At 49.3% G+C, this 18,948-nt stretch overlaps 1 long non-coding RNA gene across 1 annotated transcript; it reads right to left on the bottom strand.

The window, feature by feature from the left end:
• Window positions 1–6,746: 6,746 nt before the first annotated feature.
• On the bottom strand, window positions 6,747–8,745 carry LOC132679337 (uncharacterized). Its single transcript, XR_009610095.3, has 3 exons — window positions 8,124–8,745; window positions 7,075–7,190; window positions 6,747–6,981 (listed from the first exon to the last, which is right to left on the bottom strand). It is a non-coding gene; the product is annotated as an uncharacterized LOC132679337 (long non-coding RNA).
• Between the last annotated feature and the right edge of the window lie 10,203 nt (window positions 8,746–18,948).

An 18,948-nucleotide genomic window follows, 5' to 3' on the forward strand; every position in this document is an offset into this window, starting at 1 on the left:
CCAGCAGACCCCCGGCACGAGGAGAGAGGTGAAGAGCCGGGCTGTGTGTGGGAGAGCAAGGCATAGGGTCCTTTCCCTTATACAAAGCCCTAACATTTGTCCTGGGTTGTTTTTCTCCTCCCCCACCCCCCCTTCTCATCCATCTTTCCCTACAGCTCCCACACCCTGTGGGCACACACTGTCAGCTCAATAAACACGACTTATTGACCGATCGATGAAGCGTGGCATTTAGCTCATTCGGAGAAGGGCTGGGGAGACGCCAAAGAGGAGATGGACGGCACAGTGCACTTTGCTTTGAGCGAGGGGAGGAGCCCCTCTGGGCCCCGGCGGCCCGGAGCCTTTCTCGTTATTAGGCGGCAGGCTTTGCTCAGCCCTGCAACTTGCAGTCAATCTTCAGGGTGCCATGGGCAGTGCTGGGACCACAGGTTTCCACTTGGAACCCCATCAGGCTCCCTGATGCTCCCAGATCAGGAGTGGGTGGGGAAGGGTTTTAGGACCCTTAGATCCGACCAGAACAGAAGTGGTTGGGAGTCCCCCAAAACGGGTTGACACTCCTGGGGCGGGGAGGGGAGACTCCAGGGCACAAGATGCAGTTGGAATATGCTCGGGCTGGTGGCTCAGGCTTCACAGCCCGCCGCAGGCCAAATCCAAACCCGGAGGCAGCGTTGGGAGCTCCCTGTAGCTCCCAGTGGTGCCTCGGAGTTTCTTTTTAGCCCAAGAAGGAACAGAAAAGCCCTTTATCTCTTCTCTCTCTCTCCTGTTCAGGGTTTTTCGTGTTCCTGTCTACTGAGTTAGGCCTAGCCTAGCCCACAAATGGTGTTGACAGCTGTCCTTTGCTGGGTGATTTCACTGGGCCTGGGACCCACTGACGGAAAAGGGATATTGGTGGAAAGGACAACTAACATGCCGCACGCACAACAGAAGCCCAGACTCCCCGGAAAAACGTCTTACCGGTCAGCGACTTAACGGCAGTCTCACTGCTACCATTAGGTTTCAGAATCATCCTGGTGAGTGCGGACAAGGCCCAAGGTTCCCTGCTCCCCAGTGTTGGTTGTATGCCGTGCAACTGACTCTTCCGGCGTCTTGTCGTGAAGCCGGCAGTGCTGAGTGAATAAATCCAAGCTGTGTATGGCATTACATACAAAACTCTATTTTAACAAACTTTTATAAAGCTCCTTCTGAGTATCAGTTTAAGTAGCAAGCACAAAGCTCCTTTTAACTCCTCGTATCCTTCCAGCATAAGGTAGATGTCATTTGGTAGCCCCCTTTGACAGATAAGGAAACTGAGGCACACAGAAGTTAAGCAAATTTCACAAAATCACACAGCTAGTAAGTTCTGGAGCTGGGATTCGAACCAAGGCAGCGTGCCTTCAGAGCCCTTTTAACTGCTCTGCTCTGAATAGGGTCATCCGGGTTGGTCTTAACATTTAATGAAACCTCTGGCTCTTTGCTCAGCACTGCGGAGGCCCTGCCCGTAAGCTTCACGCAGAGAACGCTAAACACTATTAGTCTGCTTGGTTGCTGTGCACAGGATGGACTAAAGGGAACGTTACTTTAAGTCTTTGCCTTGCCCAGGACCAGGTTGGCCATGCCCAGTGGATTAGGGTGCTGAGACATTTTTTTTTTTTCTAGTATCCATGTACTGGCAAAGATTTAAAAGTGATTGGAAGAATTGGAACAACAGGCTTGTTGAAATAATTTAGTAAATTGGTAAGACAAGAGGATCTCTAGGCAGGTGTGCGGCTGTGGGGACAACCAGTACGCTGTCCTTTCTGTTCCCTTCTTTCTAGGTCTCGCCCCCTGAACGGCCCTTTCCGGGGCCGTTACAGACTCTTCTAATAACAGAAGAGGCTATTACAGACACCTGGTCATGAAGCAGCTTTTACCCAAGCTTGCCCTGAAGTAGCCAGGCGCGTAATTCGCTCTGTGGTCAGGCCAGGACCTGAGAGCAGGGAGAAAGCTCTCCTTGTCCGCTTATCCCTCATACCAGTCATCACCACACACTGGAGACTTCTGTCTCCGTGTATCTCCCTGGGTCGTCCCAACACGCTTCCAGCCCCCCTGCCCTCCAGCCCTTGCCTTCCGCCTCTGTGCCAAGACAGCAGCGTGCACCCCGTCAATGCCCCCAGCAATGCTGCTTGTCTTAGCACGGCTTTGTGCAGACTGCCTGGAAATCGAAGGACGCGTTGCAAAGCCAAAGTCAAGTTTGATTTGGAGCTCGTGTTCTTGTTTGGATGACCTCCACCGTTGTTTCCTCTGCAAATGCAGGGGACAAAAGAGCCGGCCAGGTCATAGCCTGTAAGAAATGTTGGCGTCCCAACCCGGCCTTCCTGGGTTCTGAGATCTCAGGTGGCCTCACGCAGATCCCCCGTGATTGGGACCTTGTGGTCTTGGCACGCCGGCGTGGGCTCGTGGGCTCATGGCTGCAGGGAGAGTGTGCGGCACCCCGGGAGCAGCGCTTTCCCGTTTTCCAAATGATGCGCAGCTGAAGGGAAGAAAAGCAGAAAAGGTGAGTCAAAAACACTCCTTTGAAAACGGCAGTTCTCCAGGGATCACGAGGCTGCGCAGGTTTGGAAAGAGAAGGGCACAGTGTTACATGGTAACGAAGACAAAGTTGGTTTTCTGGATCCGGCTCCTCCTTCCCATAGGGCCTTGGTCTTTTAAATCTGTAGTTTCTTCTGCTTAGATGTGTGAAGGGCCACTTGGAGCCTTAGGCTGCAAGGGACAGTAAAAATACAAACCGTCGCGGAGGATCAACTTTAACATGGGTCTGGGGAGTGTCGGGGTTTAACAGTTTCTGACTGCAATATTCCCTGTCATCAGAAATAGAAATCTCGTAGCTCGAGAGGACTTCAGCTACAGTCTCACCCCAAATCTCACTCTGCGATAGGATTTCAAGTCACATGCACCCTTGAGGGCTATGTCAGGGTCTGCCTCTCCCCCGACCGCACCCCTCCGTTCTCTCCTCCCCAACCTTGCCTGACATCGAGCACTCTGTACATTACAGTTCATCTGCGTTTAAAACGGGATATAATTACGTCCTTTACTAGACAACGCTATGTCTTCAGAAGCAGGTGCTTTATTTGCGAGTGGCCTTAGCTTCCAAAGTGTACTCAGAGGAAAGTCCCAGTAAGCAAAACAACTGTTGGGTAACCCAGGCCACTTGTGAGCTGGCTTGCACGGTGTCACTAAAACCCGTGCTTTGGCGGAGGAGTTGGGTCATACTTCGTGATAGAGCTGGACTGTCCTGATCTCTTTTGATTCCCCCTTCCTTCTGAGAAGACTATTTCTGACTCTTGCCAGCTCCCAAATGGCTCCTATAACTGGTTACAAGAAGGGCTAAGTGGGATGATAGGACTGATTTGGGGTGAAACTCTTTTTTTTTTTTAATTTTTTTAAGTTTATTTATTTATTTTGAGAGAGACTGAGCCAACATGAGTAGGGGAGGGGCAGAGAGAGAGACAGAGAGAGTCAATCTCAAGCAGGCTCCGCACCATCAGCACAGAGCCTGATACAGGGCTCGAACTCACGAAAAGTGAGATCAGGACCTGAGCGGAAACTGAGAGTCAGACACTTAGCCAACTGAGCCACCCAAGCACCCCTGGGGTGAAGCTCTTGCCGGGCTGGAAACATAATCTGGTGCCCTCCTCATGAGAGAGGTGGGTGGGAAGCGTCTCCCCATGTAGCTCGCGAGCTTTTGGAAAAGATCTCTCATCCGGAAGCAGGCCAAAAATGTCATCTAACTCTGTGCTCATGAACTCATCAAACCCACCCACATGGTGTGTTCTCTTCAGAACTGGGGCCAGCCCTCTGCGTCATGCGTGAGAGAGTATTCCCCAAAGTGCACTTCAAACCTTGCTCTGACCCCGCAACTGTTCAGCTCTGGAAGAGTGCCGACAGAATTGGCCACACGCTCTGGAAAATCTCATTTGGAAGCTCGTGTTGGTGAGTCTGGATGGGATTTTGACCCAACGGACGCGGGATCGGGTATGCTACTTGGTGCTTGGAGTCCACCACCCCAGGGACGGCCCTGCCTGCTGCTGAGGGAGAGGGCTACAGATGTGGAGCGGGGCGCAGCGGCTGCTGGGAAACACAATGACCTCGGTCTCTTGGTCTGTTATCAAGACAATGGCACTTTTGTCCATCCTCTAGAAATAGAACTTTTCATCTGGCACCACAGCGTGCTACATTCTGGAGCAGTGATGTCACAAGAAGGCAGAGACTAGGGGATTCATCCTCCTGGGCAGGGTGACTGACACTGTTTCCCGATCTCCGCACATTTACTGATGTCACCCATTTCCCCCAAACCACAGCGGCCTCGTGGGGAGGAGAGAATCACAACGAAAGGCAGATTCTCATGTCTGTGGCTCTGAAACTTACTCTGGGGATTCCCAGCCCTTCTCTCTCCTGTTCCTCCCAAATGGCCCGGGCTGTTCCTTGAGATGTCTCTTGTATGTTTCACAGGCTCGCCTTCACTGGTACCCAGTGTTCTCCTTTCTGGCTTTAACTCACGGCCGTTTCTGCTAATGCCGCACAGCTCCAAAGCATAGCTGGGCTGGGACAGGCTCAGTCACTGTCCACCAAAGGTACCCTCCTTGTGCCACTGCCTGCCAGTGTGGGCCCCGCGCCCACCGGTCCAAGGCGTTGAGGCCCTGGCCGTGTGGTCCAGGATGCTGGCAACCATGCAGGTGCTGCCCTGGTGAGAGCCTGCTCTGTTTGTATTTATCTCTTAATCTAGCCACTCACCAGAGGAGTCTGAGTCCCGAAAGTTCAATGTGCTTCTGCATGACGGGCTCAGAAAAAGCTTTTATCCAGCCTTTCCCAAGGTCACCCTCCAACGTTAGTGAGCCTGGCATGTTTCTTGTGAGTTCTGCCCACGGAGGCTCATCAGCCCCTCCTGGAACAGGCTCTTGAAAGGTCTACCTGTCCTAGACCTGGTCAATCTGTCCAGAAATGGCAGAAGCTGGAACTCGCCATCCTCCTGTATTAGGGTGGGTAGGTGCCTCGGGTGACCCCCACCATGCTGAGTGGGGGGGCAGGGTTTAGCCGGGACTGGCAGGCTCAAGGTCCCGTGATTTGAAGTATCCTGTGCCATACAGGAAGTACTTTAGTAAAGACATGAGTCAGGTGACTCCACACTGTAAAAGCTATTATGCACAGAGTTGACCATTAAAAAGTGATTTCTTGGGGCGCCTGGGTGGCTCAGTCAGTTAAGTGTCTGACTTCTGCTCAGGTCATGATCTCCTCGTCCATGAGTTCAAGCCCCCTCGTTGGGCTGTGTGCTGACAGCTCAGAGCCTGGAGCCTGCTTCAGATTCTGTGTCTCCCTCTCTCTCTCCCCCTCCCCTGCTCATGCTCTCTCTCTCTCTCTCTCTCTCTCTCTCAAAATAAGAAATACACATTTAAAAAAAAATGTGATTTCTAGATCCTCAGACTAACAAAAGCCTAGGCCACCAATAGGGCTTTTAAGTGGGGAGCCTGTGAAACGGGTAGGTTCTTGGACTGGTGCCCCCAGGGCCTGATGAACACGGGCAGCTGTGTGCTTACAGATATTCCAGGCGGTGCTGCCTCAGGTGGTCCACACTCGGAGAAACCCTGCGGTTGAGCCGGCCTCCAGGCTAGGAATCATTCACTGTGTTGGGAGGGAGCCAAAGACTCACCAGGCAGTCCCTGTGTGCCAGGCGCTGGGCAAAATGCCTTCATGGTCCTAACGCATCTTTTTCCACAAAGAGAAAACCCTTATAGAGATGCCACAGTTTTGTCTCCATTAAAATCTCATGACTTGGAGGAAAAAAAAAAAAAAAAAAAAAAAGCCACTCCTCTAAGCTCACGTGGTGGCAGAACCGGGAATAAAAGCCAGTTTTGTCTAATTGCAAAGCCTTAGTCTCTTGTCACAAGACGTCACGCTGCTCTTGTGGCATTTGGGGAACAATAATGGGCAGAGGCCAAGTTGTATTTGTCGGCGGTGCTTTTTTACAGCTAAAAACTATTACACCACCCTCAGTACATGGCAAAGAAATGAGAAGATCGTAAAGAGACTGGAAGGCTAAAGAACCGAGGACCCCCTGAAATTCACTACACTCTCCACAATATAAATGTACCATCCAGCGGGCCAACTGAAGATGATATTTCCCGCCAGATAATAAGCTACATGCGGGTAGAGGTGCTGTCTCTTCCGCTCTCCACTGTACCCCCTGTGCTTAGCACAGTCCTGGCATGGGGTAGGCGGTCATGAAACCTTTGTGGAATGAATGAGTGAATGAATGAATGAATGAGGTATGGGGAGAAGAAAGAAATGTTCCTCTTTCTCTCAGGAATGTGGAGAGACTGCTTTGCTCTGAGATTGACCTGCTGTCGCTCACTCATGCATGGAAGCACACAGACCCCGAGACACAACCTTCAGGGACCTGCCTTTATCCCTACATCTCAGAGAAACTGTGTCCAAGAGTTGGTAATGTTGTTGGTAAGTCTCCAAGACTTTTGCGTTTTACCGGGGAATGGGAACAGCAGCGGGTGGATGTCCCAGGTCTCTGTGCCCGCGACCTCGTGATCCCTGAGTGACCGTCAAGGACGTGCCAGTAGATAGGAAAGTCATAAAGCCAGATGCAGCCCTAGATGCGTCCTGGGACACATCCTTTCCCTGGTGGGAAAGCAAGAACATGTGCCGTGGCCCTTCCTGTTTTCTGCGCGATAGCGAACCTAGGATAGAGGCTGCCCGAGACATAAGACACCCACTTTCTGGTGCTCTCCAAGGCTGCCTGCGTCTACACCATCTCGGAGAAGACTCAGAAACTGCCCCATCCCAGCAGGACAGCCCAGGAGCAGAAAAATGCCCGAGGTGCCTTCTAGGCATGGCGACAAATCAGTATGACATTTGCTCTATCAAACTGTCTTAATCGTTACCTTCAAGAAGATGGAATCTTTTGGTGCCTCTTTTCCAGCCGCAATGGCATGAAACTCCAAATCAATCAGAAGAAAAAATCTGGAAAGAACATAATGTCTTAATCAGCTTGGGCTGCTATAATAGAACACCACAGACTGAGTGGCTTATAAAAAACAGCAATTTATTTCTTACAGTTCTGGACGTCCAAGATCAAGGCACCAGCAGATTCAGTGTCTAATGAGGATCTTCTTCTTGGTTCATGTGTCCTCACATGGCAGGAGGGTTGAGGGAGCTTTCTGGAGCCCCTTCTGTAAGGGCACGGATCCCATTCACGAGGGCACTGCTCCTGTGACCTCATCACCTTCCAAAAGTCTTACCTCCAAATACCATCACGTTGGAGATTAGGTTTCTACGTATGAGTCTCGGGGGAACACATTCAGTTTATAGCATAAAGTCACCTAGGTTTCTGCATCTAGAATAATGTCCATGGGCGCCCCCTATCACCTGTGCTCAGTCACAGGACCTCTCGGGCTTCTTTTTCCCAATTCTCTCTTTAAAAAAAATCTTCCGAAATACTCACCACCCCCCCACCCCCCGTCAGGCCCCAGAATTTCATGATCACCAAGGAAGGAAGTGGGGTGGGTCCCTGAAGGCCTCACAGGCCCGGTCCACCAGTGCTGGGCCACCGATTCTGTGAAAGCTGTTGGCACAACTGGCCTTTGAGACTCACTGTCCTCAGAACCCTGTTTTTGTCTTGCTTCCTCTTTTCTTTTCCGGTCACTTAATTCCAACTGGTTGTTCCTTTCCTACCCCTCTTCCACCTCCCTTCTCATTACTGCACTCGCATATTTCCCATTACGGGCCCACCTTTCTCCCTGGTGACCTTCAAGCAGGCTTTGACTCCCAGGTGTGGTAACCAAACGATAGCCTTGACCCTTCTGCTTCGGACCCCACAGAAGACCGAGTGGCGTTTCCCTGCTATTTCCAAAGATAGGAACTGGGATTTTTGACTTGAGAGAGCTGCATGAGGGCTCTGACACCTTCTTGAAGCCGGGCCACTAGGGGGTAGAACTGAGTTCTGATTGGGACCGGGTCCCCCTGCAGTATCTTCCAGTCGTGTCTGTGTTGACCTCAGGAAGCACCAAGTCGTGCTAATTAATGTGTTCACAAAAGACACGACTGGAATCACTGTTCAAGAGGATCGATGAGTCTGGAGTGATTCGAGAGTCGGGCTCATTTACCTGCCAGTCAAACAAAACCTCCGAGCTGCCTGGTTTCCCCGTAACACTAACCGCAGCCGCCTTCAGGAGGGGTCCGCCCCAGTGCTGGTTGGTGACGGCCCCAGGCTACGGGGTTCTCTGCCCAGCAGCGGCTCCTCTGCCCAGATTATCTTTCCCACCGCGCCTGCAGCTGGTCCTGCGCAGAACGCATAGACGTGGTGTGGATGCCGCTAAGACTGCTAGTCAGGAAGCCCTGCAAAGGACTTCTATTTTTAGAGAAGGCATTCCTCTGGCGCTCAGGCGCTCTCCGGCCTGCTGAGAAGTCGGCTGCCCTTACCAAAGGGCAAGGCTGCAAACCTCCTCTGCCGCAGAAAGGCGTTGTTCTGCCACAAACAATGGTAGGGTGGCCCTGGCACGATGTCAGATGAGTTGATGGCAGCTGGTTATGCGTTCCCTCTCTGCGTTGACAGCTGAGCCCTGCCAGATCCAGAGCAGTCTTGGATTTGGATTTTGGAGAATGGATCACACCGAAAGCCAGGGATGGTCTAGCTCCAGTTGGCTTAACTAAGGAAATGGCCATAAGCCATAGGTTGTTATTTAGTTCTGGCTGCCGGTGTCTTCAGGGGCAATGTAATTGCTAAATGCGGTCGAACGGGCAGCCAGGGCCGGCGCAGGGCAAGAGTCACGGTGGTCAGCCGGGTGGCCGTCCTGGAGGGAACTGCGGTAGACAGCCGGGCTGTTTCAGGTAAAAGCAGAAAGGGCCACACCTCTGCAAGTGAGCGCTATCCGTGTGCTTATGCAGCCTTCACGTTTTCATTCATCGGTTCACCTGGACCGTACCTGGGATGCAGAGTAACCGGCCTTGTGGTTGAGAATGGGCGCTTTTGAGAAATACAACCACGCTCCAGTCCAGCCCGGCCACTTAACTCGTGCTGGGACTTGAAGCCAGTTAACTTAATTTCCCCAGTCCTCAGGTTTTCCATTGGTAATTTGGGATAGATAACCCGATAGAAAAACAAACCAAGAAATCAGAGAGGCGACCCACCGAGGACCAAATGCAAATGGCCAATAAATACATGAAAATATATTCAAGCCCTGGTTGTCGGGAAGCTGTAAATTAAGACGGGACCTCATTCTTGGAAATTCTTAGAAAGATTGATAATGTCCAGCATTGGCACGGAGGTCACGCCCCTGTTGGTGGGAAAGTGAATTGGTTCAACCACCTTAAAGGATCATTTGTCAGTCTCTTACCGTATGTTTTCTGTGCAAGTCCTTGGACTTCATAGTCCCGCTGCTAGGAACCTATCCTGAAGAAGTAATTGTGCATATGGATATGGGTGTTCATTATGGTATTGCTTGGAGTATTCTTTTTTTTCAAAAGGAATGGAGATGATCTGTTTCTCAGCAGAGAGGTAGTAAGTCCCAGGCGGGTGACTGCAGGTGGCCCTATAGCTTCGGATACCAGCAATTGGAACATAATGTGGCGGGAGAGGGGTGACGACAGCAGGAGGGAGGAAGGAAGATGTTCACGCTTTACTCTTCTTACTTAAATCTATGCTTTTGCATCTTTTCTGTCCCAGTTCACCTCTCTGCACCGCATACCTGCCGAGTTCCGTGGCTCAAGTTATGCAGATTGTTGTGGTAATCCCCAGGACGATTTCCTAGGTGTTCAGAAATGGTTTGGGGCTGATCTAGCTGCGTTTCAGGGATGAGACAAACTCAGGGTCTCCATGCTGCTCCGCCATCTTAACTCCTCTCCAAAGAACTATCGTTTCTCATCTTCAACAGTATGCCCTGTAAGGTCATCCCTGTTCCATATCGAGCTGTCAGGGCAACACTGAGATGTGAAGGCTGCAGCTGCAGCAGAGCTTAGAGGGAGAGTGTGAAATCAGAAGTTCGGATCTGGGCACCTGAAATCTCAGATGCCCCTTAGACATCCCAGTGGCGAAGTTAGAGGAGTCTGGTGTGGGGGTTGGGAATCGCATTTGATGAGGAGTCCCCTAGGGTTTATGGGTGGTATGGAGGGAAGTTCCATCAAAAAGAGAGGGTGGGTACCCAGAGCCAACCATAGTGGGCACCCAAGCCCTGGATTCCAGTGCCTTTGGCACGAATTGACTTCCGCTATGCATTTAAACACTCGTAGTGTCTTAATCAATCCTTCCCACCTATTGGCATCATTGGCACCTTATAAAAGTCTCCCTCCATCTTATGGTTAGCACTGCTTCCTGCTTGTCCTTTGAACCTACAGCCCTGTCTGGCTGAACTCTTTTGGTGGTTTCTGGAGTTCCCAGCTTTGCCTTCACTTGACATCCCATCTTTAGCTCCCCAAACTCCAAGCTTCGTAGCTTCGGGGAAGCCCTTCCTGCTCTTCCCGCTGAGTACCTCTGCCCACTGCTCTCCCCCGCTGTCTTCAAGACCCAGCCTAGGCAGAGCCCAGACCGCTTGCTCACTCAGATGTCAACAATTGCACGCTTTTGTGTGTGTGTGTTTTTTTGCAGTTTCTCATGTAAATCCCCAAAGACAGCCATTAATATCATCATTTCTATTATTATCCAGGCCACGTTGACAGATGAGAAAATGGAGGTTTCAAGGGCAGGCGGGGAATAACCTGCCAAACCCACCCAGATGGGAAGTGTCTTAACATTCTATTGCCGCGTGACAAATTGCTACAAACTCAGCACCTTAAAACAGCGCACATGGATTGTTTCACAGCCCCCGTGCTTCAGGAGCCTGAGGGTAGCTTAGCCGGGCGCTCTGCTCCTGAGTCTGTCACGGGCTGCCGGCAGAGTGTCAGCCAGGGCTGGGGTTTCATCCGAAAGCTCAACGGGGCAAGGATCCGCTTCCAAGGTTCTCAGTGGTTGTTGACAGAATTCAGTTCCTTTGAGCTGTTGGTCTGAGGGCCTCAAATCCTTGCCACCTGTTGAACCGGAGGCCACTCTCTGCAGCTTGCTGTGGGGGCCCAGATTTCAGTCTGGGTGATGAACCAACCCCTGACTGACAGAATGTCCTTCTGTGGTGACAGCTGGGAGAGACGGCCGCTTGCTTCATCCGTGTGTGAGCTGAGAGAGCAATGGAGTCTGCTGGCAAGGCAGAGCCCATAATCTCTTCTAGCCTGATCTCAGAAGTGCCGTCCTGTCGCCTTTGCTATATTCTGTTGGCTAGAAGGAAGTTGTCAGGCCAGCCCACGCTCGAGGGGAGGGACCGTACTAGGAGGGGGATCACTGGGGGACATCGGAGTCAGGCTGCCACAGGAAGTAACAGCTGAGGTGTTAACTCAGTTATGTGAGCCTCCAGTCTTTGAGATCTTCTTTCTCTGCACGCCTGGATCCTCCTGGTTGTTCCCTGCTACAGTCTGAACAGAAAGATAACAGTAACATCACTTTCCCTATGTGACTCCACCAATTGAAAACTCTTAGCCAGTGATATTGAGTAGCCTGATTTTAATAAGCAAGAAATGGGAGTTTCAAAATCCAAAACAAAGTGTTATTTATTTTAATGTTTTTAATGTTTATTTATTTTTGAGAGAGAAAGAGAGACAGAGTATGACTGGGGAGGAGAGACAGAGTATGACTGGAGAGAGAAGGAGACACAGAATCTGAAGCAGGCTCCAGGCTCTGAACCGTCAGCACAGAGCCCGACGCGGGGCTCGAACTCACAAACAGCGAGAGCTGAAGTTGGACGCTCAACCGACTGAGCCACCCAGGCGCCCCAACAAAGGATTATTTAAAGCTGAGTAGCTTAAGTGATGCAGAGGACAGCACATGGTACCGTGTTATAAAGGCAGCTGATACAACTGTTGGCCCTTTCCAAACCAGTCTTGAACCCGCAGACCACTGGTAAAGAATCTCCGTATGCCCAACCCAGCAAATTGGCCTTTTATTAAATGCCGCCACTCCGGAGAGAGAGGTGGGTCAGCGGAGCAGGAGAAAGAAAACCAGGCATGACATTATCACCTCAGCCTTCTCTGTGAGCCGTCTTCCTCCAGGCCACTCGGGTGGACACAGATTTCAGTCTGGGTGATGAACCAACCCCTGACTGACAGAATGTCCTTCTGTGCTGACAGCTGGGAGAGATGGTTAGTGTCTGCCCTCTCGGCCCATGTCCCCCACCAGAACTCCCCCTGAAAACTTCTGACAGGGACAGTTTCCAGCACGGTGGCTTCTTGGCAACCTGTATGACAATCTGACATCTCTCTGCTCCCACGTCTGTTTTTCAGACCACTGCTGGGTTGGGCTCTCCCCTTACTGCCCCCACTCACCAGAATGGTCACTCGGTTTCCACGACTCCCATTCATCTCATCATCTGGGACCTTCTGTCTCTAGCTTGACCCCGATGGGTATATTTAATTAGTAACTATTTATTAAGAACTCACCATAGGGACATCTGGCTGGCTTAGTCAGTACAGCATGTAACTCTTGATCTCAGAGTTGTGAGTTCAAGCCCCACATTGGGTGTAGAGATTAGAAAGAAAGAAAGAAAGAAAGAAAGAAAGAGAAGGAAGGAAGGAAGGAAGGAAGGAAGGAAGGAAAAGAAAGAGGGAGGAAAAACAATTCATTATAGGTAGATGTTCTTCCAGGCACTGAAAAAGAGATATTCCTTGTATGTGGACATACATACACAGATACCTATGACATAGAGGTTAAGGGCATAGCTTAGAAGTCAGATAAATCCTGCAGCTCCTGGCTGGCTCAGTCGGTAAAGCACGTGACTCTTAATCTCGGGGTTATGATTTCGAGCCCCACACTGGGTATAGAGATTACTTAAAAATAAAATATATTTTTTTTAAATAAAATCTTTAAAGGGGCGCCTGGGTGGCTCAGTCGGTTAAGCGTCCGACTTTGGCTCAGGTCATGATCTCACGGTTCGCGGGTTCAAGCCCCGTGTTGGGCTCTGTGCTGACAGCTCGGAGCCTGGAGCCTGCTTCGGATTCTGTGTCTCCCTCTCTGTCTGCCCTTCCCCTATTCATGCTCTGTCTCTCAAAAACAAATAAATGTAAAAAAAAAATTTTTTTTTTTTAAATAAAAGCTCTAAAAAAAAGAAGTCAGATAGATCCTGCTGTTTAGTGGCAGTCGACTCTACTTGGCAAGTTCCTTAAACTTTCTGAGCCCCAGTTTCCTCTTCTGTAACGTGGAGATCAGTAGTCCTACCTTGTAAGACTGTTGTGAGAATTAAGTGAAATCATTCGTGTGCAGCACTTAGGACTATGCCTACCATACACGAAGCACTTAACAGTACTTAACAGTGATCAGCACAGGACAGACCCTTAGCAGCAGTTTCCCGTCCCCACCAGACCGTAGGCTCCATGGAGGCTGGGACCACATCTCTCGCCTTTGCAGCTGCGGCCTCAGTACCTGGCACAACGCCTGACACACGGTAAGGGCTCCCTAGACCTTTGTGGAAAGGGCTTATAAATAAATAAATAAATAATACTGCCGTGAGAGACAAAATATTTACCTAGTTCCGCTTTCCAGGGAGCGCGGAGGTCTCTGAATATCATCTAATTTAAAGTCCACCTTGGCTGGTAAGTGGCAAGTTCGGCCACCTAGTTAAACAGTTGACCAAGGTCTAATGGCGTAGGCTGGGACTCAGGATTCAGACTCTCAGCTCACTGCGTCCAGCATACCCAGTATGCTGACATCATCTTCCCAGCCCGACTGATGTGGCAAATAGGGAAAAGCCCCTCCGATAGGGACTTTCTAATTTGTGGTGACCATGACTCATTTTGAAAGAAACCATTCAGTTATCCCAGGCGTGGTGCTGAGCAAGTGGCAGAGGGAAAGCCAGCTGCCTTGTTCTTGTTGGTCCAAGAGTGTGATCCAAAGGTCTCTGCAGACTTCATCCGGTACCCCCGTGGGTCATTTTCCTGCATGGCGAGGCTATGCGCTCAAGCGTGACCAGCGGCCATTCTTGGAGATCAAGAACAAATCTCAGTGTCAGGTGATCTGGCTTCTAGTCCAGCTGCACTAGCTGGGTGACCTTGGACACGTTCACTTAATGTCCCTGTATTTTCATTTTCTCCTCTGAAAGGGAGGGAAAGTAGCACCTGGTAAGGATTTAATGATACGATGCGTGACAGAAGGTACCCAGCACAGTTGCTAGAGCAAGCTTGTGGAATGGGATCCAAATGCAGGGCTGGCATTCATCATCCCCTGTGGTGACAGGCCCAGGAAATCTCCTGGTCCCCTGAATCTCCCTCGTAGCTGGCCTGATTCCCTCTGGCACACGGGGCCAGGTGGTGATTTTCAAGATTGATTTCAGAACAGAACTCGTTTGTATCGTTTTGTCTAAGTTCCATCCAAAACTTGACATGGGATTGGAACCGAAGTGTATGAAGCCAGTGGAGTCTGCACTCATCAGAGCAGAGCCGGGGACCTGTGACCTGCCCCTCGACCTTCTGAGGTGGCCTCCCACGTATCCCCCTGGGCCCCAGGGCTTCCCGGAACTTGGTTTGAAAACGACCCAACTAAAGTATTTTACATGGCCGCTGTCAGAGTAAGAGTCGTATCAACACGTTATTATAACGCATTATTATTATTTATTGCTGACATTTACAGCACCGGTTCTCAGACTTGAGCCTGCGTCAGAATCACCTGGACATCTTGTTAAAACACAGGTTATTGGGCCCCACACCCAGAGTTTCTGATTCCATTGTTTTGGGGAGGGACTGAGAGAGAATTTGCACTTCTTTTTTTTTTTTAATTTTTTTTTAACGTTTATTTATTTTTGAGACAGAGACAGAGCATGAATGGGGGAGGGTCAGAGAGAGGGAGACACAGAATCTGAAACAGGCTCCGGGCTCTGAGCGGTCAGCACAGAGCCCGATGCGGGGCTCGAAGTCACGGACCGTGAGATCATGACCTGAGCCGAAGTCGGACGCTTACCCGACTGAGCCATCCAGGCGCCCCGAGAATTTGCACTTCTAACTAATTCGTAGGGCTGCCGCCGCTGGCGTCTGGGAGCCCTGTGACAGCTGCCGATTTCACGTGTGCTTTCCGTGTGACGGGCACTGTGCTGGACTCTTCACCTGGGTCGTTTTATTTCATGCTCACAAGTGCGCTTTGAGGGAGGGATTGTGCTATTTATAACCCTTATTTACAGATGAGGAAATGAAGGCTGAGAGAGTCAGATAACTTGCTCAAGGTCTTACAGCTACTGAGTGGAAGATTCCAGTCCAGTCCCCATGCTGCACCATAACGTTCAAATGAAAACGTTTTGGAAGGAGGGGATGGGCACACTTATTGCCCTATACTTACTTTCATTCACTGACCCAGGGCAAACAAGTTAATGAAATGAACTGGCTCTGAGAGAGAGGGTTCCAGCCCGGTTGAGGTTTAACGGAGAGCAGGAAAACCAGACACAACAGCAATGCTTGAAGAACTGTGCTTACCGAGGTGTGCCCATTTGGAACACCTGGGAAGCCACACGACTTCTCAGGATACCCTGGAGACATTTGGCCAAGAAGGGGCGGTCCTTGTGACAAAGGATAGAAAACAAAATGGCACTTAATTCATTTATTACTTCATTCATTTGCAAAAACTTACTGAACGAACCTACCGAATATGCTGGGTGCTGTTTGGTGCTGGGGATACAATGGGAAGTAAAAATAGGCATGGTCCATGATTCTCAGACCCTACAGTACACTCAACATTATTATTTTTTTTTTTTTAATTTTTTTTTCAACGTTTTTTTTTATTTATTTTTGGGACAGAGAGAGACAGAGCATGAACGGGGGAGGGACAGAGAGAGAGGGAGACACAGAATCGGAAACAGGCTCCAGGCTCCGAGCCATCAGCCCAGAGCCTGACGCGGGGCTCGAACTCACGGACCGTGAGATCGTGACCTGGCTGAAGTCGGACGCTTAACCGACTGCGCCACCCAGGCGCCCCTACACTCAACATTATTAAGTCTAGTAACAATTTTGCCCAAGTCTTGATATCTTGAAATTCAGCTTTGGCCACAGGATTCTTTTGTGCCCCAGCCGGTTGGTTCTGGCTCTTCCAAATCGTATTATCTTATAGTATCCGCGCTGTCTGTTGACCTAGTGAATTTCCATTCTGACTCATGCAGTTCAACCCCGTCTGACATCATCATCTCAAAAGTCTGTCTTCTCAATAGATCTTTTTCAAATTCTTGATTACGGACAGGATTTGGCTGGTCTTTGGTAACTGGTAGCTTTCAAATATGACTAATAGGTAGATGGTGTTTAATTGGTCTGTTCTTGTGTTCTTACTCATTACTGCTAATTACCCAGTGTGTTGGATATGCCAGGTGGATGCCTAATGACTGGTCTAATGACTGGAGCTGGAACACCATATTCAGATCCAAGATATCATGGTCCTGGGAGGCAGGTTCATGTGGTTCTTCATTCTGTCACCTAGCACCTTTCCTGTTAGAGTGGGTTTGAGGCGGCCACGTCAGATTCTAGAGATCGTATAGCACTGTTCGATTGCCAGGAAATGTCCCCTGCATCCTGGGCCTCACCTGCTATGTGTGAAAACTTATGTGGATGAACACTCTGTGTTACTTGTTCCGATTTGGATTTGCTCACTCCAGCAAGGTTATGACCTATAAAAAAAAAAAAGTATTAATTTAGTAGTCTTGACAGCTAGCACGCCAAGTTTCAAAGAATCCTGTGAAAGAAAGAAAATTAAAAGGGAAGAAAGGAAGGCTAGGAAAGAAAGGCTAGTGAGAGATCTGTGACTGATGTGAAATACGGAGTTTTTTACTATGAGCTCAAGGAACCCTCCAGGCTGCCTTCCAGAGACCCAATTTCTGGCTCTCTAATCTGTAGATGGGTTTGCATTAAAAACAAAGCTCAACTTAAGCTTCAAAGTAAGGAGTCAGCATTCCGGGCAGACAGAGGGACTGTTTGTTGTGAACAAGTGGCAGTGACCAGTCATCTCCGAGAGTTGTCCCAGAGAAAGAGTTTGAAACCCAGACTATAATGATAGCTGGCACGTGGGACCTGTGGAATGAAATCAGTGCTTCCAAAAAAGGAAACAATGGAAAACAATACAAAGAAGCAGCAGCCCACACATTAACGTTCATGAACGTACGTTAACATTGACATTAACTTTGGGTTAATGTCAGATTTTACTAACCAATCCCAGCAGACCCGCTCGTGATTATTCTTACTGGGGCGTTTTCAGTGGAAACGTATCCAGTCGGTAAAAAGTTTCAGTAGTTGTATTACGAAGGACACTATTTTCATTTTGACACAACATCAGCCTGGGCTCTTGCGCCCACCTAGATACCCTCATGCTGCCTACTCTGCCCTTGATTTGGGCAGAGTGCCCCTCCAGCATGACATTCAGCCTAGGCCCTATCCTTGTCTAGCCAGGGCCACAGCAGAATAGGGGACAGGGGAAGACGAGGGTGAGGAGTTGGGTAGCACTGAGTGTTTAAGAGCTCAGGCTCTAGAGCCAGAGAAACATAGGTTCCGATCTCAAATCTGCTTCTTACTATGTGGCCCCGGGCCTCAGGTTCCTGATAAGTCTTGATAATAACGTTGACTCATTACAGAGATTCAGTGAGATAGTATACACTCAGGGTTTAGTGCATTGCATGGCGCATGATATATAATCAGCAAATGATCCCTGTGATTACTGGAGTCTTGGTCTTAGTATTTGTATGGGTGGTTTAAAAGAATAAAGTCGGTGGGTCAAGAGCAGTTCTCAGATGAATTTGTACCAGCTATGAAGTTGGTCCAAATTAGTCTCTAAATCCATTATACAGTGCCTTCTAAAGAACATTCTACAAAAATTAAAAAGCCCTATATCTGGGCTGCCCAGTATAGTTTAGCCATTGGCACGTGAGCTACTGAGCACGTGAAATCTGACTAGAGAAAGTCGATTTTCAAATTTAACTAACTTAAACGTAAGTAGCCATATGTGATCTGTGACTACCACGTTGGTCAGCAGAACTTCCTAAGATTAAAGTTGTCAAATCTGCACGAGAAAGGGCAGACACTGTGAGGGAAAAGTTAAATGTGAGTGGAAGGAAGCGTAGAGCTCAGAGGATTGAAAACATCAGAAAGAATCAAATGTTTAATGAGTGACGGACATGATTCTGATGACAGCCCCTTAGCACAAACACCAGTAAAATATGAAACATCTGTAAACATTAGAAGTCAAACAGTCCACTTTCAAGAGCTGTTTGACAAATTCTAATTCCACTGAAATGCAAGAGATTGAACTTTGACTTGGAATTTAGAGTCGCAAAATGTGCACCACTTGGTCAACAGCCCTGATGAATAAATGAGGCAGCATCAGACCTAATCGTGAATCCCATCAGGCAGAGAGGAGTTTCCTGAATGCCCTTCTCACGGTGCACATTGAACTTGTACAGGTGAGAATCATTTTGGGGGAAAGATAATAGAGGAAGCAGTGTTTACGTGATCACTGCTGAATTGGCAACGAGCTCGCTCTTTGGCAGCCTAATGAAAAAGCCCATATGGGGAGAAAATAAAGTTGGCATGTTTTCTGTTCCTACTGGCACAACCCAAGATACAGGTATAAATGGTGTTTGTTCAGTAATAACTCAAATGTGTCACTGATATTGTGACAGAGTGTCTAGGGTCTATAATAAGTTTCAATATTAAAAAGAAGTACAATCCAGAGGGTCAGGGGTCTAAGATGAAAAAAAAAGGCTCAAACAGCACTGGTTTTATTTACATAGCAAGGCATATTTACACAGAGATCCTGCATAGTTGGGGTAAAAGTGGCTTTACCTTGGGAATGAAGAGACACGGTACCTTCATGGATACCATGTATGGATGAGACCTGGTTTCCGCTGGTTACCAGTTGGGGGCCCTTCAGCCAGTTATTTACATATTCTGTGCCCCACA

The sequence above is a fragment of the Panthera onca genome, chromosome A2, assembly GCF_046562875.1.
Source record: "Panthera onca isolate mPanOnc1 chromosome A2, mPanOnc1 haplotype 2, whole genome shotgun sequence".
In the NCBI taxonomy this organism is placed as follows: domain Eukaryota; kingdom Metazoa; phylum Chordata; class Mammalia; order Carnivora; family Felidae; genus Panthera; species Panthera onca.